Source organism: Lytechinus variegatus, chromosome 7 (assembly GCF_018143015.1).
Source record: "Lytechinus variegatus isolate NC3 chromosome 7, Lvar_3.0, whole genome shotgun sequence".
NCBI classification, from domain to species: Eukaryota; Metazoa; Echinodermata; class Echinoidea; order Temnopleuroida; family Toxopneustidae; genus Lytechinus; species Lytechinus variegatus.
The window spans coordinates 24,921,186-24,948,244 of NC_054746.1; positions in this window are offsets into that span (position 1 = coordinate 24,921,186).

Below are 27,059 nucleotides of genomic sequence, written 5' to 3' on the forward strand. Positions count from 1 at the left end.
GGTAAACTACCGCACAACGATTCTGGTGCCTCCATCATTTGACTCAACAGAATAAAATTATCACACAGAGAGAAAGAGGCCGACAATTCCAGCCCCCCTTTTTTTAGTGTAAATTAATAATCTGAAAGTAATAAAGGAATCTCACAATACAATAGTCCTGTATATTGATGAATAATAATGAAGCTAGTCATGTGGACATGCCTTTATGATTGCGGTTATGACGTAGTTGCTTTCACCAAACAAAAACACAGAGCATGATTGCGTTTGTACAAAAAATTGTTTTATGAAATGAATTCATCAGCTTTAATTTTTGCCTAAATATTTGAGCAGTGTGTTTTGAGGTGCCATGTTGAAAATGGAAAATGACCTTTACGAGCAATCTGTTTTCATCCTGGTAATGGATATTGAATTAAAAGTATTTTTTTTCAATTGTTGATATTAAAACTGAGGGTTATTAAGAAGTGAATTTGATAGAGATAAACATAAACGCAAAATAAATGTACAGCGAATAAATATTCATAGCATTCAAACAAATCACACTGCACAGAAGAAAATATCCAGAAATGAAAAAGGGGTTCAGAAATTTGAAATTAAAAACAAAGATAAGACAGCAGTATTACAAAATTTGAGTTTGGTAAAAAAAAAGATATCATGATTGATTTTGATTTTATTCACAAGGTATAATACAATAACTATATTTAAAATTAACCAAGATGTCTGTACCACAATTTGTTTACACTTGAAAAAAGGTAATTAAATATATTCAATAGAAGCTTCAGAAATGTACTACAGTATATGAAAAAAAATCAAGATCAATAATCATTATGATATCACGCTGTGGTACCAAAGCAGTGGTGTAATTTTCACTGTAACTGACAAGGGAAAGAAAATTATGAATATTTTTTTTAATAATAAAAGTATGAAAGGTATGGAAAGTCAGAGAGAGAGAGAGAGAGAGAAGGAAGAAAGAGAGGGGGACATACACATGATAACTGTGAGCATAAGACAATGCTTAGAATAAAAAACAAAAACAAAATGTATTTCTCTATAAAGATCAGTAAAGAAGAAGCTACATCACTTAACAAACTATATGAAATCATTATTGGAAGCACAAAAACAAAAGGATCAATACTTTTCAGAAAAATATTTTTTTCCTTAAGAATAACCCTCTTGACATACAACAATATAGAAAAATAAGGCAAGCAAAAACATTATTCCAGATAGATGGAGAACTTGGATACAATCACATGACGTTCTGGTCAATCACTGGGCTTAGAATGCATTAAAAATTTTCATCGGCCTCTTAAACCATCTCCCGACAAGGCTCAATAAATCTTCCAGTCGTCAATCTCAAAGTACTCTGCCCCTTGTCAGGCACTTCTCTTGGTGATACACCAATATCGATCATCATTGATTCTCCTTCCTTTCCATTCAACCATCTACTTTATGAAGTATCATAAAAATTGCACACCGTCCCATGCCACAAGCTCAAGATCAGTTAGTCAAGCCTCGTCGATTACCAAATTGGCAATAATTGAATACATATAATGCTTTATGATTTCTGCTGGGTTGAGGTAATTTCTATACAGGATGATGCAGAGAACTCTAAGATATATTTTAGAGGCAGAAGCACAGTGAACATCGTAAATCATTTCTTTCAGAATAAAGCAGAGTTTAGGAACATGAATACAAAAAAATGTTATTCTGTAGAACGATTGATGGTCATTTTACTGAGTCACGGTAGACCTTTTATCATTGCATGAGCTTTAATGCAGCAACTTGAACAAAAGATGTAAACAAAGTACAGTTTTAGCAACAAGATATCATGATTTCACAAAAGAATCATCATTTTATGGAAGCAAACAAAATCAGATTTCTAATGAAGCTTCATTTTAAACATTCTGTTTTTTTTCTTCAAATATTTCATTTCTTTTCCTTGATCGATTCAATAACTCTTTATACTTTATATCTTTTGCTTAAAATGATTGGTTAACATTGGTTTGACTTTTAACAAATCTGAGCTATAGAAGGTCACACTTGTCACCTGTGTCTAGGATATGTTACAAAAATAATTATTTAGTGCTTCAAAAATTGAAATATAAAGTGACCGGAAACACCATCTTAATTTCATCCCATACACTTATGTGTACTATTTAGGCGTCTATAAGACGCCTATTTTCAAAATCGGGGTTTGCCCTGTAGTTTTAGCTTTTTATTCTCAATAATGATTGTTTTCGGGGTTTATTAGTTCTAGTACATGCACTGGTACACATGTTTCATCTTGGTTTTAGAATTTTTAAAATCGGCTGCTCACAAAGTTAAACAATACCTTTAACTATTGGTTTGAAGAAATTGCAAGAAAATCAAATGTGGGATTTTAAAAAAATCACTTCATGATAAACCTAAATTGATAATTCAAAGGCCCTTTTTGGATCAGATATAAACCATGCAAATATTGGTAAGCATTGCATAACTGTGACACAACTTTTATCATTACAAGGTCTGAAGTTCATTCACTGTCTCAGACATTAAAAATAATCCCTTCAGATTTAAGATTGCCTGTAGATTTGGAAAGATGGGTCAATGTACATATAATCCAATTACCACTGATCCACACTTAACACCGCAAGATTAATACTAAATGCAACATGCTTTAAATAGATTTCTAGATCCTAGAAATAGTGAAAAATATGTTGTAATTCTATGTCACATGAGATGACTAATGATGAGGAAAGAACTGATAAAAGATGTTGTTCAGTGGAAGCACCTTTCATAAGCAGCTGCTGACAGCATCATTGGCTCTAAACTTCTTGGATAAATCAAAGCAGTTATTTCTCTGAAATTTATCAAAAATAAATTGGACTCCTTAAAATGAGTCCATTTTGATACAGCAGATAATGAAGCTGAATGTGGAAAATATTGGAAGTTTTTATACATAAATAGGTAATGAATGAATATTGAATAAATCCTTTAATTTCAAGAAATGCAAAAACAAATGTATGCATCATTCTACCATGACCATATGAATGGACAATTTATTATCAACAAATGGCGATCAATCCATGTGTATTGATAAACTACAGTGACCAAAAAGCATCACATGCTTGATAATCATTATTTGCTTTTAACCCAAATCTACATATGATGTTACAGCTCATCTTCTTTGATCCCCCCTTTCCTTGGATAAGTTTAATCTATTTAAGTCCCATTCTATTATTAAAATCAACTATTTGGTCCCCTATTTGCTTTTGAGTATTCCCGTCATTTTTCTCTTTACATATTTCAAACAAAAATTAAAAACCTATTCATTCCAGTAGTATGTGTAGTACCCGAGGAGCTGTTGCAGTGCAATAGAATATACAGTAATAGTTATTGTGCAATATAGATTCATATTACTGTACTTATTATTATCTAAAAAAAATATTGAAACATACAAATTCACTCAAAATACATCACTGATATCTACTAATTAAAATGAGCAAGTACATCCGAAATATTGATGACAATTGACACTGATTTCAAGTAGATGCAAAAGAAATGAATTCTCTTTTATAAAATGATTCTTCCTCAAAATCTCAGCAATAGGGAACAATTACAGATGATTTGTGAAATGCATAAGTTGATTGATACAGGAAAGACTATGAATTAATAAAAAAAGACAAGGATTCAGTGAAAAAAATCTAAACTTGTCATAGTCATTTCATGAGTAATGTATTTCACAATTTATCTCTCTATCTAAAATGACTCTCAATTTGCATAATGGTGAAAATGTCACGCATCATATTAAAATCCAGGATATGTCTGTGCAGTCCCCTGAATATAATCCTCACTCTGCATTATGCAGTACGAGTTTAAAATAGCTACAAAAAATTTATCAATAAGATGTTATCATTTGAAATGAATTCAAAGAAACTGCAAACTCATGAAAATGGGAACAGCAATTACAAATAATAGTGAATAATAAATCTAAAGAATTATGTACATGACTAAATATCTATCTACACCATATCGTAGTGCTCAGCCGGGTGTCTATAGGAGTTGTTTAACGTGTGGGTGGAAAATATAATAAAATGCCCTAATAGGTTTTTTTGGAAATAATAGCATTAAGTAAATTGGCCAAAGGACCCTTACAGACCCAAGAGAGTGTGAAGTGTCTCACCCATAATAATATATTTCTGCTTGAAAAGAAGAAAATTGCAATATTGCAGAAGTTGGGGATGGATTAATGGATGAAAAACCTTTCTTGAAAAGATGTGGTTTACAATCTCATGGGTGAAAACAGCAACTCTGATGGGGGGGGGGACAGCTATAGGAGAACTTGAGATAGCAGCAATTAACGATAAAATCAAGAAACTATTGCTACAAAAAGAGAAGAAAATGTGCTTTACAAATTTGCTTCCTAAATATATTTTCAGCTGAAAGGCAATGACCATCAAAGTACCTGATTTTCTTATTGACGAGATAACTGGTTACATCTACTTTATTTATGCTAGTTTATGCTAATCAACTTGCATACCGAAACAAGTACAAGCAATTTCTTGCGTGATAGCGCCATCTCTCTGTGCGTCTTACTCCAGAGATCATTGTACTCTGACGTCCATCCACCTCGAATTAAGCCCATGACATTGAGACATGTCGCCATGCAAGGCGAGGGGCCGGTGGATGGACTCAAGTAGATGTATCCAGTGATCTCGCAAGAAAATCAGGTACAGTTGAGGCCAGAAGCTTACATAAACCCAGGATATTCACAGAAAAGTTGACACTTGCCAAACATCTTAAAATTGACTGTATCATATAAAATATTTGTGCTATCATGATGAATTTGATATCAAACAAATGAGTAGGTCATGCCCCTTCATCACATTGCTTTGTTCTCAAGAACTGAAAAATATTTTGGTGTCATTTTTTTCCCCAAATCTTCATATTTTTGACAAATAAAAAAAATTGACAAAAACATTTCACATTTGTGCTAGTTACTCTCAACACAAACATTTCAGATTACACTTTTTTGTTAAGTAGTGACATATCATGATAGAAAATGTAGTACAAATCATAAATTTTACATTTATATTTCTATGAAACAATGTTTGAAAATATAATAGTCCTAAAGGCATCCCAATCATAAAAAGAGCTGAATATGCTCTTTTATTTGATACCAAATTTGCCGTGGGGAGGCATGTCTAAAGCAAAAAGTAAGTACGCAAAGAACTAGGGAGATGAAGACACGGAGGCCGCTGCCTTCAGAGCTAAAGAGGCAAATTTTGTCTCGTCAGACAGAATGTCTTTCAAATAGAAAGACGCAAAGAGTTGATAGAACACCAAAAATCGTCAAGTGGAAAACCTTTGAAAAGGGCCCACAATAACCCGATACATCTGGTACCATGGGCCTTTGGCCTAGAATCGGAAGAAGAGCATCTGTGCCTGCCAACCTAATCACTACAACAATCCTGCATGACAAGGAGTCACGAGATGCTGCAGTGAAAGGTTCATGAGAAATGACAAAGAGCTGGTTAGATTTACGTACACGCTTTGTCTAATCAAGAACAATTTTAAAGCCCGGACAGGACACCAAACTTTATTTTCAGAAAAGAAGGGAAAGTCTGAAAGGGAGCCAGAAGGACTCCACAGAACCAGATGCGACTCTTTGGTTCCTGACAATTAGGTAGGCATCTGAATCAACCGGCCTCTATGCCACTCCCACCTAAAGTGACTGGGTGTAATGCGCAAGCATGCAAGAGCTACACCTCTTGCCAGAGGCAATAACAAATCAAAAGGCTGTCTTGATGTATAAATTATGCCAAGACGCCCAAGCCATCGGCTCAAAAAGACGGTTAGCCAAAGCGTTAAGTACGGCCGTCAGGCTGCATGACATGCAGGGCTAAACTTACACTAGGCCGACATTTGAGAAAGAAGATCTCAATTGCGTATGAAGATTTTGATTGGAGACTTTTGAACCCTCAGGGAAACCGACATGAATGGCTGCAATGGCTGAGCAATAGCCCCTGATGGTCGACAACAATCTTTCTTTGTCGAAAAGTCCGACAAGGCAAACCGTGACCGGAGACAATAGAGCCTTGCGTGGCTCTGGAGAATGATTGCTACACCAATCAAAAAAAGTCGAGAATTGTATAAGCCTAGAGGCGAGTCTCTCTGGCTTTCAGCTACAAATTAAGCACCTCGCTGCCAAGCAGTTAAATGAAGAACTGCTGGATGTGGACACTTGATTCCCGAGATGGGTTGAGACATCAGCTCCGGCCTTCAAGAAGAGAGGTTCCCCCTCCAGTAGAGAGAGTTGGAGGAACCGCTAACTCCTGAGTTAGATGGAGATTGTCAGGAGTACCCATGCCTTGTCCAACTTTACTTTGCGTAACTAGCGGTATAAACACAAACAGAGGGAATGTGTTGCATCTCAGAAGTGGCTACTGTCTCCTTCACATAAGAACAGAACTCCGACAGCTTCTGGGTTGAGAGCTGTGGCAAACCAGTCCATTTTCAGTGGCCCCGAAAGGGCTTGGATTGACAGAGACACCTCTAGGTGGAGAGACCACTCGGAAGATAGGCATGCGTGTCGAGAGAACTCAATCGACTGGGTGCCGTCCTGCCAGTTTATGTAAGCCGCAACATGGGGCTAGTCTGCGTCGGATGTCCGCTGGGAGGGGGATCCTTAACCGCAACGAGTCTATGCCAGGCTTGAAATGGCAAAGATGCCTCTGAAATGGCCTCATCTGTAGGAGACAATCTGATAAGATGTCAGCTAGACTGGCCATGCAACCCAAGTCGTAGCCAAACATGGGCCCTAAACAGTCTTTGTTTCGGTGTGCAAGTTGATTAGCACAAACTAGCATATATCAAGTAGATGTATCCTAGTTACTGAACTAAATTTAGACCTGCATGTGTATTGAAGGCCCCTCCTGTTTAAGACAATGTTCTCATCACAATCCTCAAAACTAGTTTACTGGAAACCGATTCAGGAAACAAGTTTTGATCACCCAAAAGTGGTTTCTATGGGTACGATCTCAATTTCGCACGAAATTTGTAACCGTAGTGTAGACATTCTACAAACAAAATGTGTGAAAATCGTTTCCAGCAGAAAGGTTGTGGTTGTGTCCTCACTTGTGCTAAAACCAGTCTAACAAGCTGAAACAATATTGCTTGAAAACTACATCGCGAGGTGGTTTTCTGAACCGGTTGGGAAGATCGCTTCCAAGACCACTTTGACACGTTAAACTGGTTTCCAGAATTCCAGTAAACTAGTTTTAGGATGGTAGTGAGAACGGTGTCTAAGTTGTATTTGTGCTAGACTTGTCTTAAGACCCACTTGTTTATAAAAGCTTCATTCAGGGTCTGTACCTGCAGACTAGCAAGATGCAGTGTAATTCATGATGTTCATCCATCACTAGGGAGGGGCTAATATGGAATTCAGAAACCAATCCCTATTGTTTTTTAAACACTGGGGAGGGAGGTACTTGTACTTTTAAGATGACATCTCCAGGCAGGAGTGAACTGGATCATAACTTCGTGGATTGTATTAGAAGACATTAACCTGATTTCATATTGTAAGAAGGGAATTGGGTCTCACACGCTAAAGTCCAGCTTGATCCCATCCCTACATACTTCAATTGGTGTATAGTGGAACAGTTTAAGTGAATTTGTTTATAAGCCTAAGGTAATGTGTACTTTTAAAAGGAAAAAAATAAAGTCAATGAAAATACAGCAACAAACATATTCAACAGAAACATACTACACGTTTTTCACTTTCCTCACAAATATAAAGATCCAGACCTGAAATATCGCACTGTCATGAAATGGTCCATGCTGACTTTATGAGAAATGTTAAAGCAAAATAAAAGCTTCCAGAGTAAGTAGCTGGTTGACACTGTGCAGAAAGAGAAGGTGGTTTCAGACGGCCTCGAAGTTCGTCAGTTCCAGGTATTCTCTGATCCAGAAATTTACCCCGATCAGAAAATACCAGGTATTTTGGTAATGTGAAAGCAAACTAAGCGTAATTTCACCGAAAGAAAATACCCGCTAAATAGAAGGTACTTGGCGAAATTACGAGAACTTTTGCAGGGATTTTTCCAAGGTCGCGGGTATTTTGGCAATGTGAAAGCAATTTACGGGAACTTTTAGCCCAGCATGTCGTTGGGCGCGGAAGCCGCAGGTGGCTGCTGGGCTAGTGATTTTGAATTTCGCGCCTTGCCTGCTTATCAGAACATACTGAGCATGCTCGTAACTTTAGGAACTTACCCCAAAGGGTATGTTTCGGGACGGTGAGAATGCAGAAATAATGGGTATTTTTTAGCCTAACAAAATTCTCGTAATTTAACAGGGATTCTTGTGATCGAGGCGGTTTGAAACCACCTAATGACTACCCTGTAAGATCTCTCTTTCAACTAGCTTATCAATATCTAGTGTCTGACTTATGTAATGAGTATGAGCATGGACCATGGTATGAGGCATGCTCCTTCCTTTTCTCCAGTTCTGACGTCCCATCTAGAATCTAGAAAACTTATCACTGACTGATTGATCATAGAATTATATCATGTTGACTCCAAATCTTCTTAATGGCCTAACGCCAAAAAGGGTGAAAAGCCTGATTCAATTGATCAAACACTGCTGGAGATTCAGGGAAAATGAAGAGGGCAGATAAATCCTACCGAAAAAAAATGCTACCTCTCCATCATGCTGGCAGGTGTAGCCGCAGGTTATCTATCTCATATTGCCCAACGCAACCACCAAATCTATCCAATCTCACATCAAATGTTGCATGACCACAAGGCACCCAGAGGACCTGCCCGTTTTGTGCCTCCTTGCCCAGAAAATATTGACACACGGCACTTCCTCAAAAGCAATGACGAAAGCCACAATTAACGCTTCATGCGCACAATTTGTTGTCTGGGAATTCCGTGGGGGGTTCAGTGACCTCATTTCACGGGGTCTTTTACTACGCTCCCGGCGGGAGTTGCCTAATCGCCTTGTTTCATTCGTCAAAGAGGGTTTTCTTGCAGCATCTTTTACAAGGATCTGATATAAGCACTTCTGACAGTGAGAAAAAAGTTAAAGTCTAAAAGGTTACTTTTTAAATGGATACTTTACCTTAATTCTAAGGTGATTTGTCAAGATATAAGCAAAAAGAAACACTTTACAATTGTACACTAAGGATCACAATACTCTGTTTCAATAAATAATATTAAAATTTAAATGAAACATATATATCACAGTATATTTCAAGACATGCCATATAATATAAAACATACACCATCAGAGTTTTACAAACTCACAAAATGTTTGTAGTCTAATCCTTGTTCTGTTTATTCTGTATGATGATGCATCATTTTAATTTAAAAAAATGTTAATCATGCCAAGTATGGATCTTTCTTGTTGGTTATTTGCATTTTTGTGTCCAAACTATAATAACTAAAATAATGTTTTACATTAAGGTGCATAGTTTCAATTTACATCTAGCCCTTCTGTCATGGTGATACGTTTCCTTGTTACAGACCTTTGAGAAGTTAGCTCTTGACCAATCAAAGAACACATTTTAGCAGCTTATCACAGTAGCTTGTAGTTCCCCATCAGAAAATCCAACAGATCACTTGCTTTGTGTAGGATAAGCAGCATTAAAAAACAACACACCATAATAATATCATAAAAAGGATTCCACAAGACCACTCTGTAATGATAATACCATCATACCCCTCTATAATCCTTGACCATTTCAATTAATATCTCCACGCTAATTTCTAAACAAAAATAATCTTGATACCTTCATGCACCAATAATTCATCCACAGTTGTTTCAAGATCATGAGATAGAGCTGCCCTTTTTCCAAAATTAAACATCATCAAATATTAACATTTTAATTAATTTACTAGTAATATCAAAAGCCATATGGGGTTGTTATTACAGGCAACGACACTCTGAGCTTGATCAAAGATACAGTGTAACCCATGGACTATTGGAATCTTGTTGTTCAATTTATGATCAATTTTTGTATTTGTAATCCATTGCGAACCTTCGTATTACTGGGGCTCAGATCACTTCAACTGTGTGAATGGGAAATACTGTATCCAATCTTCTTGATGAAGGTGAATTTGAATGTTATTTTCTGAATCAGTAGTGGAGTAGTGGTCTCAATGTCAATAGAATGAGATCCATGTGGTCCATATTCTAGTTCCTTTGTGGTAATAGAATAGAGAATAAGGAGGGAGGCAGAAAGAGCATATGAAAGAAAGAGAAAGACAAAGAGAGAAAGAGAAAGATAGAAAAGTTTGGTAATGTGGGAGAAGGGTAATCTTCAATTTAAACCAGCCTCATATTCTAAGCTTTATTTAGTAACAAGGGTAAAATGTCAATGGCTTTTTTTCTAAATACAAAAAAATAAACACAAGCCAAGAGTCATTTGTTTTAAAAATGGCCATGGAGAGTTCATGTTTTAATTGATCCTTCATGGTTGACCAACTGATGTCACGGAGACAGTGCAATTAATTATCTCTTGTTTTTGTTTTTATGAATACTCAATTTACCAGCCCCTACATTCAATTAATACCCATTCTCTTTACTTTCACGTCAAGGGCAAAAACGTATACGAATGGCTTCAATTGCATCAACTTGGTTTGGTGGAAACTTTTCTCACATATTATCGATCTGTAGCACAGCTCATGTATACCCTTTCAAAAGGGCTAAGGATTCAAGCTCGATTCTGGAACTAAATTCCTTTATCAATTTTTCTTGGTAAATGGTTAGAAAAAACTGTGTTATGAATTACACATCAGGGGTCAACTCAATAAAAAACAAGGCAAAAGCGATTTTGTGTCTCGCCCACTTATGAAAATAACCAGAAATATTGTGATGTGCGAGGGCACGCAACAGAATTTTATCTAAACTTCATTGTAAAATGACTGGGATGGAATAATGCTGATCATCGAGGTAGCTTGAATCTGAGTAAAGAATTAATCTGTTGTCACACGATGCGGCAAACTGAAACTGCGACGTTTCGACTGCACCTGCCAATCTTCGTCAGGCAATGAAGTGGACACTCGCTGTGTGCCCCTTTTATACCGTAGGCTGCGGGCCGTAACGTTGACCTGAAAATGACCTTTGACCTTACCATGTGACCACCAACTGCAGCATAACATGCAGGTCCCCCAAGTCCATCTACCATCCAAGTTTGGTTGAAAAGCGACTTACGGTTGCGTCATTAGATCTGTGATGGACGGATGACGGACGGACAAATGGATGACATTTGGATCCCTAAGTCTCGCCTTCACCTCTGGTGGGCGAGACAAAAAATTGCAAAGTATGGTATTCAGGATGGCCTATTCATGCACACACATACAATGGATGTGTTTATTTATATATTTTTATACTTTATTACAACTATCATTATCTGCTTTATATTTCTTATAAAATTTTGAATGACACCTAGAAAGATCCTTGTGATTTGATTGGTTGTTTGATATCGTTCATTCAGCCCATTTTGCAATGATGTCATCAACCATGCAATTTTGGATCCATACGATTTTGTCCATTGCACTCGCGCACCGAGATTGCAGCTCAAGCACCAGCAGTGCGCATGTTGAAATGATGTAACAATCAACAGACCAAACTCACACTGCATGAGCATGTTTGCATCGAAATTCATGAATTTCATATGAAAATAAAAAATTTTTAGGTGTCATATAAACCAAATAATGAATGTTTTTCATTTGTGCAATGGACAGAATACTTCATTTGGTGAAACATGAAATAATGATCCATTCAACTCGGCTACGCCTCATTGAATTCATCATTTCATCTTTCACCTCATGAAGTATTCTGTCCATTGCACTCATAATCATTAATTATTTGTATATTAACAGAAACAGAGCTTCACAAGGAGGTGTGTGAGTGTGTGGGGCTATTTTCTGGGAAACTTCTATCATTCTATGATTTTTGCTTGACCGAATGGGAATAGAAAAACCGAGACAGAATACAAGTGATCCATTATTCATTAAAGATCTGGCAGTCAGCCGCCCTCTGTAAATTACGAGATAATTGGACCAGTCATATTTCTATCACTTATCATTAATAATGTAGGATACAGATTAAACGGCTCACGAGAGATAAGTACAAGTGGGGACGATGGAACCTTACAAGCTTGCATTGGACAGAGGTGGCTTGGGTTTTTAGAATGATTTTTTTTTCTTTTTTTTTGCTTGTCAAACTTGCCCCCCTGTGAAAAATCCTAGGTATGCCACTGTTTTGATGTACTATTCTATGGGATATATATGAGTTGTCCAGTATGTTGTGCACAGGCAAGCTACTTATGTTTCGACCTAAGACCTATTAAAGGACAAGTCCACCCCAACAAAAACTTGATTTGAATAAAAAGAGAAAAATTCGACAAGCATAACACTGAAAATTTCATCAAAATCGGATGTAAAATAAGAAAGTAATGACATTTCGAAATTTCGCTTCATTTCACAAAAACAGTTATATGAACGAGCCTGCTACATCCAAATAAGAGAGTCGATGATGTCATTCACTCACTATTTCTTTCGTTTTTTATTGTTTGAAATATGAAATATTTTTATTTTCTTGTCATTGTCATGTGAAATGAAGTTTCATTCCTCCCTGAACACGTGGATTTCCATTATTTTAACATTTTGTGCTTCAGGCAAGGAGGTCCTAATCGTCAAATTCGTAAAAATTGAAATATTGTATAATTCAAACAATAAAAAACAAAAGAAATAGTGAGTGACATCATCAACTCTCTCATTTGGATGTTACTGGCTCGTTCATATAATTATTTTGCTAAAAATAAGCGAAACTTTGAAATGTCATAACTTTCTTATTTTACATCCTAAGAGAGTCTTGGATGTAAACTTTAACATTGACCTGAAAATGACCTTTGACCTTACCATGTGACCTCCAACTATAGCATAAGATGCAGGTCCCCCAAGTCCATCTACCATCCAAGTTTGGTTGAAAAGAGACTTACAGTTGTGGAGTTATGTGTCATTAGGTTTGTGACGGAAGGACGACATTTGGATCCCGAGTCTCGCCTTAAGCTCTGGTGGGTAAGACAAAAACTCTTGTTACCATGGCAACGCTATACCACACTCTACCTTCATGCCAAATTTGAAGATGATCGGATAAGAAATGCAACTGATAGAGTGCTCACAATAAAATCTCTGCGGCGCGACGAGGCCAAATCCATAGTATCCTCCGAACTCTGTTCTGGGGATACAATAATTATTCACAAAAGAAAACACTCATATGATAAGAAAATACTATGTTCCTTGATCCAACATGACCTTTGACAATGATCATGTGACCTAAGACATGTGCAAAAGATACATGTCTATGTATCATGAACTACATGCATAGATCCATAAACTTTCTAATTTATGATGCCAATTTAACAAATACCCAAAACATGGCCAAAGTTCATTGACCCTAAATGACATTTGATCTTGGTCATGTAACCTGAAACGGGCACAGGATATTCAGGGATACATGGTTACTCTTATGTCCAAGTTTCATGAACTAGATCCATAAACTTTCAAAGTTATGATGACGATTTCATGAATACCCCCAACATTTTATCAAAGTTCGTTGACCATAAATGACCTTTGACCTTGATCATGTGACCTGAAACTTGCACAGGATGTTCAGGGATACATGCTCTCATGTCTAAGTCTCATGAACTAGATCCATAAATTTTCAAAGCTACCTCTGCCATTTCTACCTTTGCCATTTTTACCCGGCACCGGAAAAGTGGCGCCTATAGTCTCGCTCTGCTATGCAGGCGAGGCAAAAATGGGTTAAATTGCCAATCTAACTGCCTTCTCATTCTTCTAGCATGAGGTCTGGCTAGATTTTGAAATCAATAATTGCCCACTAAAATGGTTAAAAATGTTAGTCAAGTATAAACAATGAAACAAAATTCCTTGCAGTAACACTGCTCCTAAAATAAAATAAAATATAGATCATACTGCATTTGTTTGGGAGAGGTGTATTTTATCTCTTTCAGGACAGTTTGTCAATGTCAAAAATCAAGCGGAATGAATCAAAGCAATCGTTTATTTGTTTTTGAAAATATGCTGCGAATAATTTTATTAAACATGCACTCCTCTCTCTTTCATTAAGAAATATGGATGATACCATTGATCAAACTCCCACAAGTTCATGGGAGATTGTCTTGACCAACGAGCCATATCCCTAGAAATATCGTTTAGGTTGATAGTCGGAAGGACAGAATCTTTAAAGGTCAAGTCCACCCCCAAATATGTTGCTTTTGATAAGAATAGACAAAAAAATTTGACTCATAATGAAAATATTTCAAAAAGCAGTTACATGCAGGACTGGCTGTAAATGATGCTATAGAGTACACTCACTACCTAGTTCTATATTTATCAATCATATGAAATATGAAAATGTGGTGCAAGTGCGTTCCTTTACCAACACCATGGTATCATCATCATGAAAAACATCAATATTTCTTTCTCTAACCACCTGTTTCTCTCTACCCTCTCCGTAGTGGGGAGGGGGTCGGGGGGGGGGGGTGAATCTGTCACATGATTTTCTCCAAATAACACAGTTCTATTCATAGATGGAGAGACAGTCGATATTTGACAGCAGAAAAATGACTTTTAAAGTTCTTGCTAAAGATAAAAATCACTTGACAAAACATTTTGAACTCAATAAGTTATATTCAGATGTTAAATATACATGTAAATATAACCAATATGAATGCAGTAATGACTATTGATTACTATCATCTTTTTGTTGGCTAGCACAGGTTCTTTAAAGTGAATCAATGTCCATATGATTCTCAAAAGATGACGTTAAAGACTACCATACCACACTTGGATCATGGACCCTACCACAAATGCTTGGATTAACACCCTCATCCTCTACATCTACTCATCCCAAGCAGAGCTTATTTTATTTACCCAGATGGAACAAGATAGAAGATTTTGTGGCCATGATACATTGACAATGACATGACCATCTGTGTCAGGTATCAAGGGGTACATCCCACATTCCATGGCTGATGCTCAGAATGGGTATCTCATTGCCAAGGGAAGACCACGAACCACAACCACTGGTTTTCTGGGGGCATAACCCTGCCACATCTCAGACGCACCGAAAAACAGGTGAGAGTAACACGAGCATGTTTAGGTAGTTTTTTTTCTTCCAAAATGCTGCTTCTGATATGCCGGGTTGCCCCCCAGCCGGAGGGGTGTAAGAGAATGTTGCGTCATGGGAACCGTGGCAATGACCCTTGGTCTATTTAGGACAATGCTGACGGTAAAGCAGGAGTATTTCATTTCATCAAAATGGTCTAACACACTGAAAAATACTTTTGTAAAAATTGAAAACAACTGTCACTCACTTACAAAGGAGGAACATGATTGAATAATCTCTGTCATTTTGCTTGTTGACAATGTACTAAATTTTACATGATGAAAGTCTATGATCATATTCGTTTGTTTAGAACTGAAATGATATAAACCAAAGTAAGATCATACAAAGTACAAGAAGGAGCTGCAAAGCATGAGAAAATACATTCATTTTTTTAAATTTAAATAATGAGTGATAGAGGGACATACTAAAATTAAAAATATGGAGATGGGAAAAACTAGTAAGAGACAAATAGAGGAAAAGAAAACTCAAGAGAATAATAAACAAAACAAAAAGAGCAAGGAGAAAAAGAAATATAAGGAGAGAGAAAATCTGACACAGAACAAGAAGCAAGTTAAATGAAAAGAAGAAAAGGAGATAAACAAAGAGAAATGAAAACAAAATATGAGAAATATAGTGAGATAGAATAAGCTGGGGAAAGTGGAGGGAGCATATTGTTGTCCTCAAGCCAAAAGGGCCTAAACCCAAATTTGGGGTGATTTGAGTATTCATATCATCGCGTACATCTTGACATGCTTTTCAAAATGATGTCCTTAATTTGTCAAAAATCATTATAATTATGAAGATAATTATTAATTCAAAACAGCCCTGAACGATTATCCCGACTTTTCCTTCTGCCAAAAGGGCCTTAAATTAGGGTGAAATTGTACCCAAGGGTATAACCGTACATAAAGCATTACAACAGACCTTTTGACATTTATCCTGCCTTCTTAATATTCCTTTATGCCAAAAAGTCACTGTTGTGCACACACACTGTTTAAGGGCCCTTTGATGAAGATGTGTGCCAGTTATGCCTTATGCCAAAAGGATGCAACCGTCAATACGCTTCAGTTACGGCCCTTCTGGCATGTCTGGCATTAATTATGCTTCATTTACAGCTCTTTTGGCAGAAATACTAGTCAATTTAACAATATGCCAAAAGGCCCTTAACACATTTTTTTTGCATAAATGAAACTAAATATTTTGATCTTACATCAAAATATTTGATATTGTATTGTGGAAAACATAGTCACTAAACTAATGTGTCAAGATTGAATTCAGAAATGAAATGGACACAAGCTTTGCAATATAAAAAATAGAAAAACTTTAAAGGCTATTATCTCGAATGACAAAAAAGCAGCCAAGGCCCTTCTGGCATAAGGCTGATAATATGATCTAAATATCTAACAAAAAAAGGAGAAAGGACCCCAACTGATGGTTCAAAATCAGAGCTTTCAATTACCATCAAGACAAAGTGATGGAGAATCTTGACTTAAAAACAACATAGGTCAACCCAGATGCAACACTTCAAAATAACTCCTATCTAAGCATGATGTGAAAGTACTATACTATGAGTGGTCCATACTGGTTGGTTAGGGACTGTCCCATCCTGCCAAGTAGGTTGGGAGAATAATCCAAAGCTTTTGGCCAACCCTTCTTTAATACATTTCATTCATTATTCTCTTTTTTCCAAAATTAACCCGAATTAAGGGAAAAGTTTCCCTTTAAGTCTGGAAGACTAAATATCGAAGCTCATCTACCCATTACTTCCCTTGGGAGAAACAGAATGAAATGCTCATCATGTTTACCCAAAGAACCAGAACCAATTATTAACAAATCCTTCACAGAGCAAACACAATAATATGATACATGAAAACAGACTCCTCACCCATGATCACAGAAAGTAGACAAAGCTCAATTCGTAACAGCTCTAGCAAATGTATATTGTGTTTTTTCGGTAGCATTCTGTAATTAGTAATAATGGAAAACAGAAGAAGGAAACGGGAGTATGCTGGCCTATACTCCTGAGGGAACCAGCACTACTTGGTTCGGAATAAGTCAATAGGTTTGGCTGACAACCTGTTTCTGCTAATCTTCATTGGACATTGCGGTTGATAGCAGATACTGTTGACTTGAGCTTGACCCTACCTACCTATCATTTTCTTTACACTATAGAAGACAGATCTATGTGCATAAGAAAGAGGGATTAAGTACAAACAGTGAAGGAGCAGTGTTGTGTGGTTTTTTTTTTTCTCCAGAAACCACACAAAGACAAAAATTTGTCACTTGTCACATTTGTCACATTGAGAAAACAAAATAAACAATCAGCAAAAATGTAATACCTTGAATTGGAAGAAGAAGAACTCAAAATGCTGTCAGAGAGTATTGATTGTTGAGTTGGGTGTGTGTGTTTTAACAAGCCTTCTCTTGGCTTTTTAGTACACTCCTGTTTCCCATTCATTTATCTTTCATCTTGTTTTTATATTGTTTCAATGATTTGGCAATAATACTCTGAGTATCACTTTCACCTGTATTTATTTATGTTTCAATGATATGTTTTGATTTTTATTGTCTCTTTGTTTGTACATGATCATGCCTTGTATTTTTAATTAATTGGAAATAAATGCTGAATTGAATTGAATTGAGTTTTCATCAGAATATTGGAAGTGCATGTATAGATTTTACTTTCATTCAATGAAATATTTCTATTTACTTGTTATGTAACATTTAATCATTCATGGATACTAGAATTGAAAACATTTTTCTCATCATTATTGCTCTGATTATTTCGAAGAGAAAGGATAGAATACAAGGCAACATTCAACATTGGAGATGGGTAAATCTGCCATCATTTCACAAAATGACTTGTGAGCTGGAAAATTAGAACTTGGACTGGGACAATAACGACATAGAAAACTACTAGAGAAGAACGAAAATGCAGATGAGAAGACTACAAACCTATTAAAAAGACATCAAGAAAATAAGCAGCATTGTGCTATTCATTCATCCCTCAAAATTTCTTCCCATTTAACTATAGCAAAAGTGTGCTATAGATGCCATACTTTCAGTTCAAATGAATTATTTAATTTTAATCTAAAAGTGATAAATAAATAAAGAACTCTCTCCTGAGAGCACATCACTCTATCAAAATTGTGTTTTTTATTTCCATTCTTTGATTGACATTTATTATAAAATAAATAGCTTATACAATATTAAGAGACAACCTGAAGAAGCAGCAAAAACCCCACCACATCATCATTTCTTGCACTGCAAGTGCAAACACATTAGCGGACGAATTACGAGGCAGCCGTTTAGCAGAGATTCAAAACCCATGGGAAGCACGTTTTAGTCATAGCTCAATCTGTAAGGAGGTATCCCTACCACCAATAGAATGCTCGGGGATACATTTCTCATCACATCTTTATATCCCAAATGTATCATATATGATATGAAAAATATCTTCAGGGAATAACACAACATCCATCAAATGGGTGTAATTGAATTCAATATTAATCAAAGCTAATAGTAACATTGATTTGTCGGTTGAAATAGTAATTGCATGAAGTGAGTTATTATGAGAGAAAAACAAGGGAAAAACAAATGGATGCTTTAGAGAGAGAAAGAAGGGATCCTCAGATAATTCAATCTGACATGGTGGATAGTTTTTAAACAGGCATGCTTACCATTTTTACACAGACTGAGAATGAACAAAGAGAAAAATGTCATTTTTACAAATCATGTGTACTGGCAGAAAAAAACATTCAATGTTCCGTAAGTTGAATCCAAGTGCGGATCTAGCTGGATTAAAAACAATAGTTATGAGAGGCCAACTATCGTCCCTAAAACAATATGGCCCCTAAAATGGTATTGTGTATAATCCATGTCTGCTTGAATCCAAACAAAACTCTTTCACCAATGCTTCAAGTATAGGAATTAAAACTGAGAAAAAGTGAAATCTGTGCTTATGTTTTAAACAAAAGCCAAGTATAATCTTGGGTAAGTCCCAGTTGTTGCGTAGCTAGTGTATAAATCACAAACACTGGAGAAATCAATGGTAATTTGTTGAAGAAGGTATGTCTATTTAATTACAATGAATTAGTTATAAAGAGAGTACAAGCTGTGTGTCTTATCTATACTGCAAGTTAAAACTAAATAACCAACTCCATTATGCAAATGTATTTATTTATTCTTTAACATTTGAGTGACAACTTTTCTAGTTTATCTGTGATCAAAGATAAAAAAAACATTTAAGATTTCCTCTATAACACTCCCCAGTAAAAGTTTCTAAATCTAATATGTTGAAGATAACCAACATTAAATACAACACAGCCTTTATCCATAATATAGATTAAAAGTGTTCTTTTTAAATGCCTTGATTAAAGAAAAAAGTTAAAGTCAAATGATTTTCATAAGTTTTTACAGCATTAATGCTTCCAGATTCAGACCATAAACCTCAATATTTCTCTTGCAAGGCAAGAATTTCTGACAGATTAGTTCATGAAATATCTTTCTGGTCAAATTCTCTAGAAATTACATGTATATATGGAGCAGATAAAAATAGGTTAATAAAAGGGGAAAAAGCCTGCAGGTGACTGGAGAAAAGGTGGACCTTTTTATAGCCATCAATTTAGTTTGGGGGAGAGAAACTGTACTTCATAGTTCACATGCTCTTTCTTAATGGATTGCAGATTTCCTTTTCCTTCATTATCACACCAAACAACAATTACCATGGCAACCAAACTACTCATCACATCGCAGGACCAACATCAATAAGGGAGTATTACCATTGGCTTAAAAAATTATGATAGGTGACTTCAATTACTAGAATGTACTGGACATCACTAAAAGAAAAATGTCTTACACAGATAGCCATCAAATTTAGTAAATACATACATATACAGGTACTAACTGTGGTGCGCAACCCCAAGAGTAGTCAGTGGGAACGGCCTTTTTGGTTCCAGCATGGAGTTGTTCCTATACATCATTTTCCTGTGTCAGAGCCATGCGTTCATTATGACCTGTCACACGGTTCACCACCTATACTCCTATACGTTCATTTATTAGTAATCTTTAATTAAACGCATCATTAGCATCCCCACACAGTATGTTTCTTTTCCAGCTTCCGATACAAGTGTTTGAAGATGTTACTCTGAAATGACGTGTTTATGTTTATTGTTTTCAGATGCAGTGTCATTTCAGCACAACTCAAGACTGATTGTACTATATATTTATTGTTTGTAGGCTTTAAATTTGTATGAAAGGCATACATTTTACTAGAAAAGACTACAAACAATAAATGTATAATTTTTATTAAGTTATGCTCAAATGTCACAATTTGTGCACCAACTTCATGGAAAAACCCATGCGTATTATCATGCAATTCAAACCATTTTGCATGAGAATATGCCTAATTTAACTAGCCCAATATAAAGTATTGTCTCACAGATGAAAAGTTGGACACATCCTTATTTTACAATCCTGGTGGTTGTATAAATAAACTTCAAATTGATGTGACATTTTCCTTTTTCGCAAACCACATTTTCAGAAAAAAATAATTATAATTTATTATCACCATTCTCATTATAAATGAGAAAGGACATAGTAGTGATTTAAACTACAATATTGAATGTCAACGCAAGTTCTTCAAAGTACATGAGATGACAACATTATCTTTCTCATGACAATCAGCAGAGCATGTCAATACTTTTCATATCAGGTGGGTGTGACATAAAGCTATTGGTAAGATACAAATGACTTTATACATGGTTGGTGACCTTCTTGCGCTAAGGCCACATTTATACCCATTTTTATCATAATCATGAATCACGATTCAAAACAAAAACCTAAATCACGGTATTGTCGACCCTCTCTCCAACGGCGTGTATCCCTAACTACCAGCCTAGCCAGTGCACATCGTAGTGCCTAGTTTGACCAAGGAATTATTGGTCTACATTGATTTAATTGTAAAAGATACACATAACAATGTTGTTTTGTTATTGTGTAGGCTACTGTGTAAAGCGAAATCGAAGGATACCGCTGGAACCGCATATAGTATGACATGAACAAGGAAGTAGGCCAACACAATGACGTCATAGAATCATGATTCAAATCACTGTTACGTTCATGTGATCATTTTCGAACCCGATTCGGCAGAAAAGTCTTTTCAAATGCCTCCCTTTCTGTGTTTCATGTTTGTGAGTTGAAACACATTTACTTTTACTTTTGACTAAATGCACCGTGATTCTGCAGAAAGTCTAATCATGATTCAAATAATGATTCTGGGGTAAAGAAGTGGCACAAAAACAAACCCAAAGTGATACATCCCTCTGTATTCAATTTAAAACCTAGGAACATGTTCCAGTTGTGCTTTTAAAATTACAACAGCTTTTATTATGAAACACCCACCAGAGACCTCAGCTTATATGTACTTATAATGTACAGCTACTGTGTGCTTCCATGGCCTAACAATTTGACACTTAGAAATGAGACAGGAATTTAATTTACACACATGACATGAAGATCTTATGTTGTCCATCAGTTAATGCATTTCCATAGATAGAATTGGATTTTAATTTCATATATTCATAATAAGATGGAGAAGAAGGAAAAGGGTTAAAAGATTAAGACAAAGATGAAGCAGAAAACGAAATGATACTGACGAAGAAAAACAAGAAAAAAAGATGGAGGAAAAAAGGAAAGAAAGGGAGAGTTAAACATAGAAGAACAAAAAAGAATAGACATTTTTATCATTATTTAAATATCAGTTATTATACTTTTAGTTTTCAGTACATTCACATCTATGGAAGACAGTACAGTGACATTACAAGTTACAAGTTTGTGCAAATAGATTAATGATATTACATTGCAGGTTGCACTTATTTTAATCAGGTGGGTGTTTCATAAAGCTGTTCTTAAAGTTATGCATGACTTTATGCACGACTGGAACATGTTCTTCGGTCATAAACCAATCGCAAAGGGATATCACTAATCACAAAAAAGGATCACCAGTCGTGCGTAAAGTCATTCGTATCTTACGAACAGCTTTATGAAACACCCACCTGGTGCCCAATGAAATAGAATAACTGCATATGATAAGATATATATATCTACATATTTTTAAATATTTTTTTTTATAAAACCACTTTCTAAAGTACAAAATGGGCTGAAAATTCTTTTTTGATGAAATATCAAACAGTACGGAAAGAGGACAGCTTTCTCAAGGAATCAAAGACATTCAACACCCAATACAATTCTAAAGAATAGAATGTTAGATTATACTTTAATTAAATTCATTTTATTGATCCTTTAACCAAATCTTTAGACTGGCTAAAAATGCATATAATGAACATTGATTAATCTATACAAAAGCAATTTATCACGCAATGCGCAGACAATGATTAACTAGCCTCTTACAAAAAAAATGTGAAGCTGTCATTGGTAAAAGTTTAAGCAAATTTTTTTTCTTCTTCAAAATGACCTGGTCAAAACAATCCATGTGTAGCTAATGAGTACTACAACATTTTGGGGACCCAATTCCAGAAACCATAACAATTCTATCCAACATAACTGCAAAACAATGTTTCTTTTATCTGCATTCTGCAAGCAATGGATAACTTGTTGGAATTTATAGTGATTTAGGGAACCTTATATCTATTACAGCAAAGAGAGGTAGCATTTCATTGTCCTGAGGTGTAAATATCATGTTACTTATTGTTTAAATGATTTCATAGCCAATGATGCCTTGAGATCTTCCTGTTATAAATCATACCTAAAGACTTAAGCTTGATTAACTATTTAAAGAGGAGAGCCTCATACATGACGTGAATTTACAGTTTATTTTTTTTAGCAATAGGGCGAGGACTTTCGCAGCTATTACAAAAATAATACATCCTACTCTGGGGAGGTGGGGGGGGGGTACTTGCCATGTAAAGCGCTGCATTGAGAATATTTTACAATAAAACAAATGTATGCATATCAATTGTCCTTAGGTCTCCCTTAATTCATGCTGTATATATGTATTTTCCTCTGCTTACTTCCTTTCATTTGGAAGCTTTATGTAGAGTAGATTTGGAGCATTGAAGATAATATATTTATTGACTTAATTATTAGAAAATTGGGAAAATTTATGGGCATTTTACCTTTTATACAACATGCCAATTTTCTCACCAAAGGGCAAGAAATTGACCTTTACTGAAATGCTGCAAAAATGAAATAATGGTAATTATAACGAGAGTATCACATCAAATGAATCACATTTGATTCCAAACCCAATTTAAAAAAATTGCAATTGATTGCTTGGCTGACTTAAAGAACAATTTAATTGATCTATCAATTTCAAATTTATAATCAACATTTGCCATTGATTGCAAATAAGTTCCTCCGCAATCCCCTTAAATAACCATTGATGGTGAAATATATCTTGGTCCGAGGCAGATGGAGCAGAGAGTGCCGAGCAAATGATTGATGGAATGGAGTACCAACATCCCAAATAGCAATTTTAATGAGAAGGGAAAAGAATTCCTTCGAAGGCAGTCAGATAAAACCCCTTGAAGGTCATGAAGCATGAAGGTGGCACCCCAACACTTGAACATCTGCCTTGAGAAGTCTATACTATCATCTTTGTTAACACAATGCTATTCAAACATGACATATTAAAACAGTACATGTATGACTGGTTGGGAATTCAGACTAGGAGGATTGAACTCTGGGAGAACAGTTCATTTAGAGCTCTATTGGGTAAATTAAAATTATTATCATTTTTTTTTATTGTGTTGACTTTAAAGATAAATTCCAGTTTTGGTAACGATCTCAAAAGGGCCGTCTGCACCATCCCGAGTTTTCAAATTAGCGCGCTATTTTTGATCCGGCGAATTATCCCGATCTGAAAAATCTCGAGATTGTTTGTAATGCAGACGCAATTATCGCGCTAGTTCGTAGGATTAATCTCGAGATTGCAATCCCAAGTCAACTCGGGTTTATTTGCAAAATAGCGCGCTATTTACGAATTATCGCGCTAATTCGTAGGTGCAGACGCACTCGGGTTAATTTATTCATGACCTTCAGTCCATAATGCAATTCGCGTTCCATTTCCGCCTTGGTAAAAACATAAACAGCAATTATACCGAACGCATGCGAAAGTCAACTTTATCATAGCGTTCATCAATTCCCCAATCAGCAACGATGGTGTCAAGCCCCCCGTGAATGGATTTTGGGAGAGACCAGACCGATGGGGGAGGCGCTCATTATCGACGATGGTCATAGTCAATAACAATACTGACAGCATTGTCGTCTTATTCCTTCGCAAAATGTGAGCAAATAGCATTTCTTTCCTCCCCCCTCTCTGTCTCCCCCTCTGTCGTTGCCTCGGAGTCCGCCATCATATTAAACGAAGAATACTTCACTCGCTTATAATTATAGCGCGGCTGAGCTGAGAGGTTTGTTGCATAACAACGGTCGAAAGAGTACATGTACTTGATTGCATATCGCGGGAAGTTATTCAAAAGCGCGGGCCGTTGAAACTCCATGATCGAAAGTGCGCATGCTCGGAATATCGGGCTTGTTGCCTCGCTCGAGCAAGAACCGCTCTTCGTGCGATGGTGGAGACGGGGTTTCTTGAATCTCGAGATTAATCGCGAAGAGGGCTGATCGGGCTAAAATCTCGAGATTGAGCAAACTCGGGATGGTGCAGCACCGCCTCAAAATGACTTTTTACAGAATCTAATATAATGACCACCCAAGTGTCTGTTTGTATGACTAAGAAATATGTGCCAAAGGATTCTGGAAGAAATTGTGTAATTGCTGAGAAATAAGCAAAATAAGCGCGGATTCGGTCACTTCCGTCGGGTCTTTATTCCAGTAATAATGATACACTGTCCCACGTGTGCCTACCTGTATTGGCGATCTTCAGTGTGATCGTATTTCAGCTTAGATTTTATGAAGTTCAGTTTATGTAACTGTACCAGATCTAGATCCACGATGATATAGTCATACTTAGCCTTGGTTTTATAGACTTTCTTACGAAATTAGTGTTTTACTGCAACTACTATAATTTAGCTTTAATAAATGAATATACAAGTTTTAAAGAGGCATTTTGTAGCTGAACAGCAGAATTTCACAAAATCACTTGCGTCTAGATGAGGGAGCTTGGACCCCCCCCAAGAAAAAAATTCATGACCAAGAAAAAAAAAGTGAAAATGAAAGAAAAAGGTGAATATGGCATCATTTTCTGAAAAATTATGTCACAATTTTTGCTTGCTTGCTTCACTCACTCGCAGCTCTCTTAAAAAATTTGGCACCAAATGTCATGCCTGGCCCCCTCATAACTTTTGGCTCATTACGCCACTGGACAAATTAGTGCACTTTGCATTAGTTCTGATGAGAAAAATCTCTATGTCCTTCTTTATATTGGATTATTTCATGTTACATTACCTAGGAGGAATGCGTGAAATTCTACAAGCCTTTAATCTTCAATTTGCTCTTGCCAAACATCTTCAAATTTTTATGCTGTCTCATTTAAAGGGGTTCTCCTGGCTGAAAATAACATGATTTGAACATTTAAAGTCAAATCAGACCAAAAAAAACTCCCTCAAAAATGCCATCAAAAGCAGACATTAGTGAATGTAAACATGGAATCAGAACTAGAAATTGGATCTTATTGTGAAGTATATTTCAAATAATGCCATGCTTTAAGTAAATATACAAAAATCGTTGGTAGCCTACATTTTATATTTAATGGTCATTTTAATGGTCGTTTTATTAATTATTACCAGACGTTCAATTATAAAAAGAGGCAAATAGGGGTGACACAATAGGCTGCTAATAGTTAAACCACAGTTTAAGTTATAGTTCAGAATATGAGCAAATATGAATAACATGGTGTACACATCCACCAAGACATCTTAATTTTCATATTTGAATTAATTCTATTCTCATCACATTCTCCTACAAGGTTAAGATCAGGGGGAGTAGGTGTCTGCTTATCACCTAGCAGGCTCTGAAACCACCTGTCAATTGACAGTCTAATCCATACCTCCTCCTTCTTAACCACATGATCTTCAGGTTCCACACAGTTACAACCATCAAAGGAGAACCTTGGAAGTTCTCCAGACACTATCACATCCTGACAGCAGGAGAGAGGGTGGTGTTTCAACAATGCAAATTGATGCCTAGGTCATGTAAAATTGGGGGGTAGGAAATATAAATATTGTGCTTTATCAAAATGTCAATTTTGACTCTACACCCCCTTGCCTTCATTTTAGATTTATATTTTTCTAACTTTTTTTAATTTTCTCCAATCTTATCCAAAACATAGTTCAGATTCCTTCACTCTATATTAGCATTAAGTTTCCAATTTTACTTTTGTGCATTGGAGATTGTGATAGATTGACCATGTGCCTAAAAACACATCCAATAAAGTTGTCTACACAATTTACTACTACCACTGCTGCTAGAATTACTGCTACACATTACATCTCAGTGTCTATAGTACTACTATACTACCACCACTACTACTACTACTACTACTACTACTACTACTACTGCTACTACCATTACCACTACCATTACCACTACTACTACTACTATTACTACTACTACTACTACTACTACTACTACTACTACTACTACTACTACTACTACTACTACTACTACTACTACTACTACTACTACTACTACTACTACTACTACTACTACTACTACTACTACTACTACTACTACTACTACTACTACTACTACTACTACTACTACTACTACTACTACTACTACTACTACTACTACTACTACTACTACTACTACTACTACTACTACTACTACTACTACTACTACTACTACTACTACTACTACTACTACTACTACTACTACTACTACTAACACTACCACTACTACTACTA